Source organism: Anser cygnoides, chromosome 4 (genome assembly GCF_040182565.1).
Source record: "Anser cygnoides isolate HZ-2024a breed goose chromosome 4, Taihu_goose_T2T_genome, whole genome shotgun sequence".
Taxonomy (NCBI): domain Eukaryota; kingdom Metazoa; phylum Chordata; class Aves; order Anseriformes; family Anatidae; genus Anser; species Anser cygnoides.
The window spans coordinates 47,162,663-47,176,286 of NC_089876.1; the positions used below are offsets into that span (position 1 = coordinate 47,162,663).

A 13,624-nucleotide genomic window follows, 5' to 3' on the forward strand; every position below is an offset into this window, starting at 1 on the left:
TTCTTGAGATTCAAAGGCAGGACTGACAGGCACTTTCCTTTGAAATGCTCAAGTCTGATCTGCTGGGTTAGTGACTGAAGGAAATTTGCAGTTTTTCAAAGACCAGTAATTTCTCTGGCGTGTTTGCTGTCTATCTTCCCTCCTTTTCTGTTTTGCATACTTGTTGAATTAAAAAAATAATAGGAAAGTAATTTTGCACAAGAGGATTATGTTCCCTCTAGCTATAGCAGGTCACAAACTCATTTGGGCTTGAGCTAAATATGTGGTTTCCTGCTTTACAGATCCATTCAGAGCAGTAGGGTCATAAAACCTTTCAATTATTGGAAATATTTTCGTCTTATGAGGCCTTTCAGATTATGGCCTGCTACTTATATTGAAGCTACTTAAAACAAAATTAAATGGGCATAATGGACTAAAATTGGTGGTTTTACTTGAGGAAATCTAGATTGTAAAGAAACATACAGAAGCCATTTCCCATATAAAAAGATGTCAGAATTCAAGAAAATATCTCTGAAAATCAGGTTTGTGTAGCCTGTATTTCATGACAATTTTCATCCATTTTTTTTTCTAATGATGGGCTCTGTTAACTGGGAGTGATCAGCTCCCTGTGGCTTCAGTAGCTAAAGTGAAAGAGCAGACCAATACATACATCTATGTATACATCTTTCTCTATGTAAGTTTTGTAAGGACTAAGATAGGATATCTGAAAAGTGCCTGATGTAGCTAAATACTCATTTGGGTCAACTTTTTGAGGGAAATGGAGAGCCTAACTCCCTTATTAATTTTTGAGACTTCTTCCCTAAGATGCAATATATGTTAATGTTTGTATTTTTATTTCCATATCATATTTGGTAGTGGTAAAAAAGCTCTTGCTTGGGCCAAACTCCCTGTGAAATGTGTTTGGAATATGAGTTGCAGTGGTTATTCAAAAGCATAAAGTTGACTTTGATTTATGGATGGTTGTAAACATAATTTAACAACAAATTAGAAAAAAAAAAAAAGGAAAAATGTTCATCCAAAATATTTATATTACAATTCCTCCTGATACCTGTATATCTTTATGTCATGTGTAGTTAGATGTTTCCAAGATATTGCATGTGTATGAGAGTTGGAAGAACAATTAACAAAGTTTGACTCACAGTGTTACTGTCAGTGAGTCTCTGTATATGAAAAAAAAAAGTGGCTCTTTTTAATGATCTATTCTAATAAATATCCATATTGTTAAATTTTAAAAAATCAGGTCACAGACTGTAAGTATAGCACACACATTTAGTAAAAGAAAAATTATCTTGTAGCTTACCGGTTAGCACTCTTATTGTCTTCTTGCCACTCTTCCAGTTCCCTTTCTCTTATATTTGTAAGTGTGAGCTCTTGAAGTCTTGGCCTTTCCTTTTGAATCTATGTTGCAATCATTTTTATTATGCAACCGAGTAAAAGCGTGAAAGCATTTAAGTGGTTTTAAAAAGGAATGAGCACTTGTTTTGCCTTCTTTTGAATGTAGTCTGTGAGACTTTGGTGCAGAGTGAACTTCAGAAAAAGGATGTGGTTTTGTCATGGGCAACACTAGTTTGGGTTTGATTTTGCAAATCTAGGGTAGTGTGTGTGTTCTAGGCTTTGTGTTCTGAACTCGCTGAATTCATTTTAGATGAGATTTATTTCAGTGTAAGGGAAATCAGGACAAAATGCCAAAAGCTTTAAACATCCTCTCCAAAAGAGAGTGTTCAAGCAAGTACAAACTACCCTAGAGCTGGTGAATGCAGCACAAGATGCTTTCCGAATGTGGAGCTCGACTATGCCCAACTCAGATGTATTTCTGAGAGTACAGCATGTGGCTGGAGGGAAATCAATATTTTCAGCAAATAAGCAAAAGCATGAGAGCCTGACAGCAAACACATTAAAGATGCTTTGGTACTGATATCTATACCTATCTGTTTAATATCTAAAGACTGGATCGTGTAGTTGTGCATACCATATCCAGTAGTAAAAAACCTTTCAGATTTGGAAAATACTTTCCAAAGTATTTTCCTTCAGTCTTTTCTCTGTATCTGTGCACCAAGGAACTAAATTATGCTTCAGTAGCTAAACAAATTATGCAAAATTATACACCATGAATATTTTATATCCAGAACCCTGAAGCAAGGACTTTCGATGGCTTTATGTCTGCAGCAACCTGTGTCATACCCAGATGAATTCCACAACTGATAGGTTTCCTGTCTTCCTAAAACTTTACTTACGTCTTTATTTTATTTTTTTTCTTCACATCTGTCAGTGATTATTAATAAGAATGTCTCGAGGGTTTTATTGTATGTAAGAAAATGGAAGTTACTGCAGTCTGCCTTCTTTCTGCTACAGTATAAGGCAAGGAGGTTATTCCCTTTATAATTCTGAATTGATTTAAAACTTCATAGAATCCTATAAAGGGAAGTAATGTGGCAAAAACAGGAATAAATTTAAAAAACTAGCTAAATCACATTTCATCTGATGCTGGACTGCACGTACTCTGATATATCTCTGCTTCATTTTTTTTTGTTTTGTTTTATACCAAGGTATATTTCCTTAGAAATATATTCTCCTTTTTCTATAAAACGTTAATTACAAAACCACATAGGCTTGCGTAGGGAAGACTGTAGCTATGGTGCACTGGAAAATAAGAGCAGTTTACAGAAAATATTTGAATTTTTTCATTATTTAGCTAGTTTTAATTAATGATCTTGCCTGCTTCCATCTAATACTAAAGAGCTGGCATCTTGAGATCACATGCATCTGCCCCTGAAGAGGTTGGCAAAACAGAAATCTTGTAATTATAACTTAACAAGGATTCTTTGGCACAGCTTACTGGTTCCTGGGATGCAGAGCCTGTGAGTTAATGCCATAATTTTGACTCCAAGTGGCACTGAATCAGGGGGTGTGGGTACATTTCAGTGTGCTCATTAATCTTCAATGTGTTCCAATAACTACACATCATATACTGGCAAATGCCACAATGCAATTGTGATTTTTTAGGTAAAGTATACTATTTACTATTCACTTAATATTGCTAACTTCTCAAGATGACTCATACAAAGTCTCCAGTAACTCATCCAAAGAATCTCTGCTTCCTCTTGGAAACTGTTCTGGGGCTTGTCTTACCTATGCCTGTTTTCTGTCCATACCACGCATTACGTGTTTTTTGTTGATGGCAATATGGTCCAGCATAAGGTGACATTTATTAGTTACAATAAAAATTCTCAGTGCTACAGGTATTGCTAACATATTAAAACATTTATACTTCTAAGTTGTACATCCTGCTGTAGTATTTTAGTATGAATCTATTTTTCCTCTTTTACAGTTGAAAGTGAATGTGCTGTTACAGATAATACAGCCGATGACAGAGGTCCCTGTTCTGAAAGGTATTTGAGAATTTATTTGATGTAGGCATATGCCGAAACACTTTCCTTACCCGTAGCTGTAAAGGGTAAATGTATGATGTGTTGTCACTGGTTTATACCCGCTCCTATGGGTGATCACCACAGGTAGGCTGCATGCCAGTCAGTCAAAAATCACTTCATAGCTGCAGTCCTCCTAGAGCTGGTCTTCTGATTTTGGCAAAACTGCCGAAGAAGAATTTTGCTTGAGCGAAACGTGTATTATTGTTAGTGTCTCCTGGCCACCATAAACAATACTGTTTCAAAATTAGTTGGTCTCTGTGATTAGGTAAACAATAAACAATATAAAGGACTGTCTCACACTGCCTGGCAGATTGTGTAAGTGTATCAGTTTAGAATACAGTATATTTATATGGAGGAGGACCAACATACCTTGTTTTCATTTCGCAAAACTATGTTCACGAAAAAGTGTAACTCAGTGGTCTTTCTCTAAAAATAGTGTGATTGTGCATTTTTCTGTGTTTTGGTGATGTTATGGTTAAGTTTGACTATGTTGTATTTCAGGGAGAACGTAAAAATAGAACATATCTTTTTCGTTACTTTTACAACTCAGTGGAAAGTGCAGATAACATTCAGAAAATGTAGATGGCCAGAAAAAATTATAAGATATTATTGATGAATTGGTCTGAGGTCTTGATCAAATGAACACCGTGTTTCCGTTTTACCTATATTTCATCGTACCAGAGGATGAGAGTTTAGACTGAGAAAACACAGTGCAAATAGTATGATCTTCTGAGGAGTTTATGGTATTTTTCCATTTTTAATCTTTTTTACACTGAAATATAGAATGGTCACTAATGTCATAGCTGATGCCATATAAAAGATACAGGATTGGAGAAATGCTACCTCTGGACCCATGTAAAATAAACACTGATGAAGAAAAATGTTATATAAACAGTTCTAAATACAGGATCTTTTTGAAGAGAGAAATGAAACACTTTTTAAGAGGGAGCTTCTGGTTTAGGGTGTATAACAAAAGGTTTAAGGATAGTTTTTACTTGAAGTGAGAAATATTGAATGTTTAATGTACTTTCTTGAAAAAGCAAATTGCAGTGTCCTGTCCTTTACCTACTTATAAAGGCAGTACTTATTTCTGCAAATTAAATAAACATTTCAGTGGAAGGAAAAATATATGCAACTTTATTCACGAGAATTTTACAACAGAAAAGTGAGATTTTGAACCACTTTTAATAGAATAGTGTATATATTGGTTGCTTTTTTGATGGGCTTTTTTAATAACATTTAAGTGTGAACCAGTTAGAATAATACACACAGCTGCAGGAAAATAATGCAAATTTTGACATTTGAGGTTCAATAAGTTGAAGCTTTGTTAAATCTTATACCAAAAGCTAGTGTTTCATTGTAAGCAGACACTGGAATTAAGGAAGCTATGCTGTGAGTCTTAAAGTGAAGGAAGTTGGGAGATGTTTGGTGTACTTGGAGCCTGAGCATTCAGGTGTTAAGTCACTGCCAATTACTAACCTGTTAGCTGAAGAGCCATGTTAGAAGCATTGTTGTATATATTTAATCCACTTTCTAATAGTGCAAACCTAAATGATAAAGATTTCAGGGAACTATAAAGTATGGGAAAGATGGAGAAAACAGGTTTTGAAAAAATGTAGTAGTCATCTATCTTCTCTTTGACATAATAGACCTATGATATTCAGAAGCATGGAAACTGAACAGAAGCCCAGCTCTTGTTGGAATCCAGTGGCAGTTCAGTATCTTCCTTCTTTGAAAATCTATGCCTGCATGATCACCATTTTTTGTTCCATTTTGTTTTAATCTTTGGCATTTTTATTAATTGTAGCATAAAAGCTTTAACAAATACACCCGCAGGGAATGTAACTTGGATGAGGAGGGGTTTGGATATTTGAAGGAGGAAGATTAAATGGTCTGAATTAGGCTGTGAAACATATTCTGGCCGTGGGAGGATAGAACTTGGCAAGAATGAGTTGGCAGGACAGAGGAATCTGAAGCATTATTCTGACTTGTGTTGTGATTCAACTTTAGACCAAAGTGGGGGAAAAAAACCTTGAAGAATGCCTGTGAGGGTGAGGAAAGAATACCTGTTCAAGAAAGAGAATTTCAGCTTGTCACTGTCACTCACCTTTTTGACCTCATGTGGGAACAGGTGGGAAGATAGGAAGGAAGAGTATCATCTAGATGGATTTATTAACTGCTCTAATATAGAGGCTCTTAAAAGAAAGATTTGCTAAGATATACGTGTGCTACAATTCTTCTAGGTATCCAAGGGGAATTGAGCATGCGATAAAATCCTTTTGAATGTAGATCATTGGAACTTGGGTTCACTGAAAAGTTACTAAGTTCAAACCAAAATCAATGTATTCAGTGATAATTATGCATTAACAATATGTTCCGGGGAACTCAGGTGCTCAAGTAGTCAATCCAAGCCTCTCTCTTTTCTCTTCTTGAGACGGCAGAACAGGTTTATCTTTAGACTATATTCTTCATGTTAACTTGAATTTCAATGACTCCAGTCCACCCTCACATCGAAATCGACTTTTATATGTATTTGATACATGTAAGATCTTTTCTTGTATTTTGAGGTGCTGATGTGTAGTTCTTTGAACGAGATTTTCTAGCCCTAGGGACAGCACTGTGTAAGTATTCATGGTATTTGAGATTTCCTGCTGGTACCATTTAACACTGATCCTGCATTTAAAACTGGCCAGCTTTGCCATCTTAATATTTTTTATATGAGAATTTTATCTGTAGTGAGGAATCAAATGGAATCAAGTGGAATATTAAGGTTTCCTCTCTTAACTTTTTCTTCTGAAGCTTTAAGAAGGGATTGTTGCTAAGTGTGAGGAAGCATAACAGAGGTGGAGACTTCCCTTGGTTAGGCAGACCTTCTTTTAGGAAGGTGACAACCCACATGGTACACTTGGGATACCTAAATTCCAGCATCTGAATGTGCAGAAGTGTGTGTCAGAAACATTTAATTTCCAGTCTGTAAGGATGGAGCACCTCACAGAAGTCCCTAGGTCTGTGACTTTCCTAGGTCATCCATTTCCTACAGCTGCTTTCTATAGAACAAAAGACCTGAGCTAAAATTCTTAGCAAAGAGACTATAGATCATGCCTTTAGATCATTTTAGAAAGCTTTCTACCTCCCCTGCTCCTACAGCAGTTCAGCTCTACTACCAAGTTTAATGTTGTACTGTTTGTCTGCCAGGAGAGCTGGGAGGGCTAAGGGTGACAGATAAAGGACGTTTCAGAGAGATGAAGCGGTTGTACTCTGGGAACTCCTAAGATGGGAGTCCTGTAGCGAGCTTTCTGTAGTGAGACTTCACTTTCCCTCACATGACATCCTGAAGGACAACGTGTGTCCTGAAAGGTAGAAAAACTCCATTTCATTTCCTGATATATACACTCATACGTAAAAGGGCAGAAGAATTTTGCCTTTGGGGCACAGAACTCCTACAGAATGTAAATTAGCTTCAGAATAAAGTAATTGATAGTTGTGAAGAAAAATAACATAATGGTTGTTCTAAGTGTGTTTGTGAAACGTGAACCTTGAACACACAGCAATCAGCCAAAGCTATAAGGCAGTGTAAAAGACTGCACACTTAATAATTGTAAATGTTACATGAGTGCGAGTAGCTTGATTAAATTTATTAGAAATGTGTTACTAGCATTTTAAGAAATAAAGCATTTATCACAAAATGATGATTTCTTCACTTAAGCTCATTAGGAAATCACACATCAATTCATGCATAATTACAGGGGAATTTCTGCCACTCACTACAAATCATTACCACATTAGCTAAAGTTGACTTAATTTATCTGTGATTTTGAAAAGGTGGTATCTAAATAGGATAGAAGATACAGGGGGTGAAACTATCAACATCATCACGAAGGACTTAGCCTCCTCTTATTTGTCAGACAAAGATGCACCTTTAAACTCCTTTATATGTAAAGCTCATACTTTTCAATGAGCTCTAAAGCTTTTCTTTCCATGTCAGAATCCCATATTATGGATCCAGTGCCAGGTACTTAATGAATAGTCGATAGTCTAGGCACGTTTACTTGCACCAGACATGCTCATTGTTTTTAATGATCATTGCAGTTTGAGATTGAATTGAAAGGGTTTGGGGGAGGCTGGGAGATGGGGAAGGCACCAGTTTTGCAGGCGCGAGTAAGCCAGTCCCACAGAAGCAGAGCAGAAAATGAGCATTCTGCCAGCGCCAGCAGCGTTAACATTGAAGAGCATTTACATTCCTGCGACGTTTACGGCGGACATAGCTCTCCTGTGGCCTTTTGCACCTTCCTGATCTCCCAAACTTTGCAAAAGTTTGAGTATTGTGTGTAACTGAGAGCGTCCAACCTAAAGGTGTGACTGTTCACCGAGTGTTTCTTCTACACATTGCTTGCCTGTTTTCTGTTTGGCAATTCTCAGGTACTCCTGTGAATGGGTAGGTTAGGCTCCGAATTATCAGGCTGCATCATCGTCTGTCCAGGAGGCATGCATAGATACAGGGTCTGTGACTCGGGCCTGTATGTGAGAGAAATTGCTCTATAACTTTACAGCCTTTCATTAGGGGAGGCATGACTTGGTTCGGTCATTTTCCTATTCTGTATTCAAGTGCTGCATCATTCTTACTGTTGGAAAGTATTTATGTCACAGTTATTGAGTCTAATTAGAAGGGGTTTTGTCTTTTCTAATCTGGGACATTTGTGTGATATGCCTTCCAGTCATACCTCTAATTGTTGTGTCGGCACCTGTGCACGGAGAGGGGAAGGAGCAACCGCGCGTGAGGGAAGTCAGATTCTTTTTAAGTTGGTTTTGCTGTCAGAAATAATGTGCCTAGAAATACACTCTCAGTTTTCTGGTGAAGTATTTATACTTTGTTTTCTGCAGCCCTTCTCAGGGGTTCTTGTGTGTCCTTTATTTTGGGTCTTTTTGTACAGGCTTGGGCTCCGCAAGCTGAAAAGTTAGGCCCCTCCTTCTGGAGTAGTACCTCACATTTGTAGACTGAAGCATTGTTTACTCTTTCTTTCTGAATTTATCTCCCTGGCAACATGTGAGCCACTTGTGATTCCTTTGCTAGTAACTTTTTACTTCATTTATGGGCTCAAATACAGCTTTAAGGGCTGTTATTTTCTGAGTAAGATGTGCTGTTGTTGAATTGCATGTGGGAAGTTCAGGATTCTCGGTGGCATTACTACATTTACATGTTGTTTTTCACGTTCTTTAGGAAGGTGGTATGTGAGGCTGGATGAGCTGGCTGTGCCAATGAAATGGCTTGCTTCTGCCAAAAGGGTTAGTCCTGCTCCCTCCTCCTTTCTGGTTCCTGTCTGACCCTTTGCTGAGCTGACTCAGCATACTAAATATACAGAGAAATATTCCTTTTTAAATTTTATTATTATTATTTTTTTTAAGACTAAGCTTTCCTGCCACTGTTAAAATTGGAAAGCTCCTTGAGAAGTCCACCCATTTCAGTGCTTTCAGTGCCTATGGATTAATGGATTGCTTCAGGTGTCTTGAGGCGTATTTACACATCTAGAGCACATATATAGTCACACCATCTTTTCATTATGTTTTAATAATCTTTTTTCTACTGTTGTTCCTTGTTCTCTTACGAAACGTAATAATTTCATATGAGAATTGATTGCCGTTGAAATGGGTGAATATATATGATAAAAAGTAAATTTACATTTGGTAACAACTCTGAGGTAGCTAATTGCCACTTCCAATTGTAATAAATGTGAGGCCAGATACAAAATAAAAGAGTTTCAGGACTATTCAGTCCTCTGAAAACCAGATACTTCAAATTATCAAAGAAAGTGGATGGTGTGTACACCAGCATCCTAAATTTATAAGCAAATAATTATATCATAGTATTCATTAACACACACATTGTCTATCTCCAACAAAAGTTGGAGAAGGGCTTCTTAATATGTGCAGCTCTTAAGCTTTTAGAAAATTCATCTTGGAATTGTCATTGGTAACCAAATTTGTGATTTGTTATAATGACTGAATTGGGTTCTTAATCTCCGCACATACAAATCATGCTATAGCTACAACTCATGTTTTCAGCTTTCATTGCTACTGGAATTTCAAGTTGGTTTTGCTTAATCCTGAAGTGGGCATTGCATCCTAGGTAGGAGGCAGTATATTTGAAGAAGAATGCCAACTTTGGCAATGGATGAAGACATTGTAATGATAAAAAAAGAAGGGGGGAAAAAATCCAAGAAACCAATCTGAGCAGCCATTCTATTGCGGTGACAGCAGCAGTTTAGTACATTGTATCAAAATGAATGGGCTTTGCATAATTGATTTCAACATACTAGTAGCCTGAGGTCTAAGCTGCTCAAACCCAGAACTTATTAGCCATGCTACAAAGACGGAAGAAAACTGTGCAATCTGCTACAGGGGAGGCAGAGAATAGCGTTGCTATTACAGTAAAAGCTTTAAAAGTAGGACAGAGCTACTAAGAGAAACCCCTTTTGTATATTTATTGGGGTTATTCTGTTCATCTCATTCAAATATCATAAAAAGCTATTTTAAAGTCTTTGTGCGATACCAAATACTGAGAATTAAATTCTTACTAGTCTGTAGATTTTATTACCTAATTAGAATGGCATCTCTGCACAAGTGTAATAGCTGTGCTGTGAGATCTCTTGTAACTGGGATGCATTTTGAATCATCTCAGCAAAAAATACAGATGCAAAAATAAGATGCTTTGGGGATTTGCTTTACTTGTTTTTTTGTTGCACATTCACACACTTAATTAATACTAGTTTTATTTAATAATGTTTCACTTTGGTGTGAATCAACAAGTGTGTTTCCTTGGAGCTTTCTAAAGAGAAGAGGATGATGTGCATCACAGCAGCATGTATAAACTGTATTCTAGAATGCGAGAACACTGATAATTTGATATAAAGTTATTGTGTTGAACAAATAATAAGTATGTTCTTTTTACCGTTTCCTTGCAGTATTTTAGAAGTCTGTTACTACATGGTGTCTGTTTTGCTTTGCCTTTTCTGGATGTGTATTTGGGAGTGTCTGGAGAGTCTGGATTCATGTGACAGATGCCTGAGAGTATAGTGGTATACTTGATAGAGGAAAAAACAGATTAACTTTTCTGACTTGGATCAAAGATGGGTAGTTGGAGGTGAAGGACTGGGAAATGAGATTTGAATGAGCTAATGTGTTCGGTGTCAGGATTCCCAGGCAATTAGACTTCTTCTTTAGAAGACCATGACAAAGCTCTTCATTAGTGTTCGTTACGCTTCATCCAACAATGTGAAATATTGACAGTGGCTCCTTTAAACATGACTATTCTGCATAGATCAGCATCAAGCACCTTCCTCATGCTTTGGCTTGTATAAGGAGCTAAACGGTATTAAGAAGAATATTGTACATTTATCAGTAGTGTTTATTCTAAGTGGATCCAGTGCCGTGATTGACTGAATGAGGTTCAGTGCTCTATAATTAGCAGACTTTATAACCTATTTTTAAAAAGTTTGACTAAGGGAAGTTTGAGTAAAGAGAATTCCATGTTGCTGGCAATGTTTTATTCATTTATTTTTCTATTTGCGCTACTTTCACAGAACCTTCATAATCTTCACAGAACTGTAGGGGTGGCTGAAATATCCCGTATTGCCTGAACAGAGACTATCTCAGAAAGACAATGAGGTGACTCTTTGGTCAGTTTTGTTCAGATTTAGACTACTACAGTTTACAAAATCCCTCCCAACAAAGTTGTGAATAGGTTCAGATGACCCATTCTGATGGATATGTTGATCTATAGGAACCATTTTTAAGTATCTTTTCTGTGCTGGTAAAGCCATCACTATTTTTCACGAGTTGAATCATGATTTTTGAGATTTATGCTGACATTTTTGAAGGGGAAGAATACAGGCCAGGTTGTAACAGCCTTAAAAATATTCAGATATTGTTCTTGAGAATGTCTGGCAGAGCCCATCAGCAAAAAGTTGTGTGGCAGTTTTGCTTTGCCTGTCACAGCAGGTTTGACTGATAGTTGGGTGAAAATCACTGTTAATAATAATAATAAATAATAATATGAAGGTCCTGGAGGCCTGGTTGGAAGCAGCAGCAGACCTGCCAGCTCATTTTCGTTTGTTTGCAGAGAAATCTAAGATAGGTTTAATACTTACCTTTTTTTTTTTTTTTTTTTACATTAAAAGAAACATTAATGGAAATTTTGGGTTGGTATAACATGTCTTTTTCATCAAAGAAGTTTTGTCAAATGCACTTTTTTGGTGAAAAACCTCATAACTCCAGTAGTTCTTGTCCTCTAGGACAAGAGGTAATGGCCTTAAGTTGCACCAGGGGAGGTTTAGGTTGGAAATGAGGAGACGTTTCTTCTCAGAAAGAGCAGTCAGGCATTGGAACAGGTTGCCCACAGAGGTGGTGGAATCACTGTCCCTGGGGGTGTTCAAGGAAAGGTTGGACATGGTGCTTAGGGACATGGTTTAGTGGGTGACATTGGTGGTAGGGGGATGGCTGGACCAGGTGATCTTGGAGGTCTTTTCCAACCTTAATGAAGGTTAGGATTCTATGATACAGAATTCTTGATCTGTGAAGTCCTGGGTGGTAAAGCTCAGTATGTGACATACACAGATGGCTTTTTAAATTTATTTATTTTTACAACTTTTCTCCGGAGCCAGTCCCTCACGAGACAGACTTAAAATAATCAGTTTCTATTTTGAAATACAGAAGGCAGTCCTGCACTGTTTTGAGCACCATTAAGTCATACAAACATCAGTGGGGAGCCAGGAGTCCACACAGTGAGCAGTCATGGGAACATTGGACAAGAAGAAACCATACCCTCGTGCAATTCCTTTCTGTTTCAGGTGTCTTGCAACATTTACCTACATACAGACATCTTTATCAGGTTGGTCTTGGTGAAAGAGTCATCTAAATAACCCTCTTTAGATATTTTGTAGAAACATGGGAGGAGGAAAGGAGAACCTTTGATATGAATCACATTCTGTACCTTCTTGCAAAGCTGCCCATTGAATCTTAACACCTGGTTGGCTGGCCTATTTTCCCCTGGCAGAGCAAAATAGTGCTGGCTTGAGACAGTGGATAAGTTTTCAAGCAGAATGATTACAGTAGCTGTTCTTCACTTTCCTACATGTCACTAGAAAACATTTGTGAAGTGCATCTTTTGTGTGCAGAGTATTGAGGAACTATGGTAATGGTAAGAATGTGAGAAAAAAAAAATCAATTAGAAAGCTGAGTGTACCTGTGTTAATTATGGATGAAGATGGTATAATCTGGTGCTTTGTTACAGAGATCCCATTTTAAATTGTATACAACTTTCAGTTTATAAGTATTTGGGGTGAACTTCTTCAAGCCAAGCATCTGCCTCAGGCTGCATTGTGGAAGAGTTTCATGTAAGTTGGTTCATTTCTGAGACTGAGTTTAAGGAGTAAAGATATTTTGCCCATATTGAAATAAATGCATACCTCTTTTGTTTTTGAAGCTCTAATCTGTTTTCAAGCATAGACTTGAAATTTGTCAGGGCATCCATCCAAGTCTACAATTAGCTGTGTTAAGCTCTGCATTTTTGGTCAAGTTGTGAGCCTCTGAAAACCTGAGCTTGCAGGCTTGTCAGAGCCTAATGGCTGAATTAAAGATTCACAAAGGTATTTAGTCTTCTGACTAGCCGTAGGTTTTGGGGGTAGGGGGCTGGACATTTGGGTAGGATCTATAAGCCTGAATACATTTGTGCACACTGGTTTTAGACTGAAGATTCCATCTGCAGGCAGCATCTTCTGTCCCTTTGGGTATTTTTGATGCCCACTCAACTGAACACGCTTTATCTTAGGGCTCTGGGATCTGAGCCGGTCACTCCCTGTGCTTAATCTTTCATATTGCAGCAGCGTGTGGTGCCAGCACTGATTTTCCCCTTGTCTTCTCAGAGCTCTTGATGTTGCAGCCTGAAGGAAAGCTGGCATGACCAGCATGCGAGGGGATGAGGTTGCATGGAGGGGCCTTGGGAAGGGGGAGAACAAGGATGGAGAGGCAGGAACTAGAAGAAAGGATTACGTCGAAGAGAAAGTAGGAGCAGGTTTTAGGAGGAGCAGAGGCCGAGGAAAAGGAGGCTGGCGCATGGGAGAAGGGATAGCAGGTGGGGTGAGGACAAGCAGAGCTCAGATTAAATAGGACCAAGGAGATGTGAGGGCCAGAGCAAACAAGAT

General features: G+C 37.8%; 1 long non-coding RNA gene across 9 annotated transcripts in view; it reads left to right on the forward strand.

Annotated features, from left to right (window-relative positions):
* The window catches only part of LOC106032252 (uncharacterized), a 228,404-nt gene that overhangs the window by 162,529 nt on the left and 52,251 nt on the right, over positions 1-13,624 (forward strand). Inside the window, exon 1 of one of the 9 annotated variants that reach the window (XR_007166085.2) lies at positions 3,327-3,389. The exons of the other annotated variants lie outside the window; for them this stretch is intronic. This is a non-coding gene — a long non-coding RNA (uncharacterized lncRNA). Of the gene's footprint in view, positions 1-3,326; positions 3,390-13,624 lie in introns of those variants that run through there. 9 annotated transcript variants of the gene reach the window in all.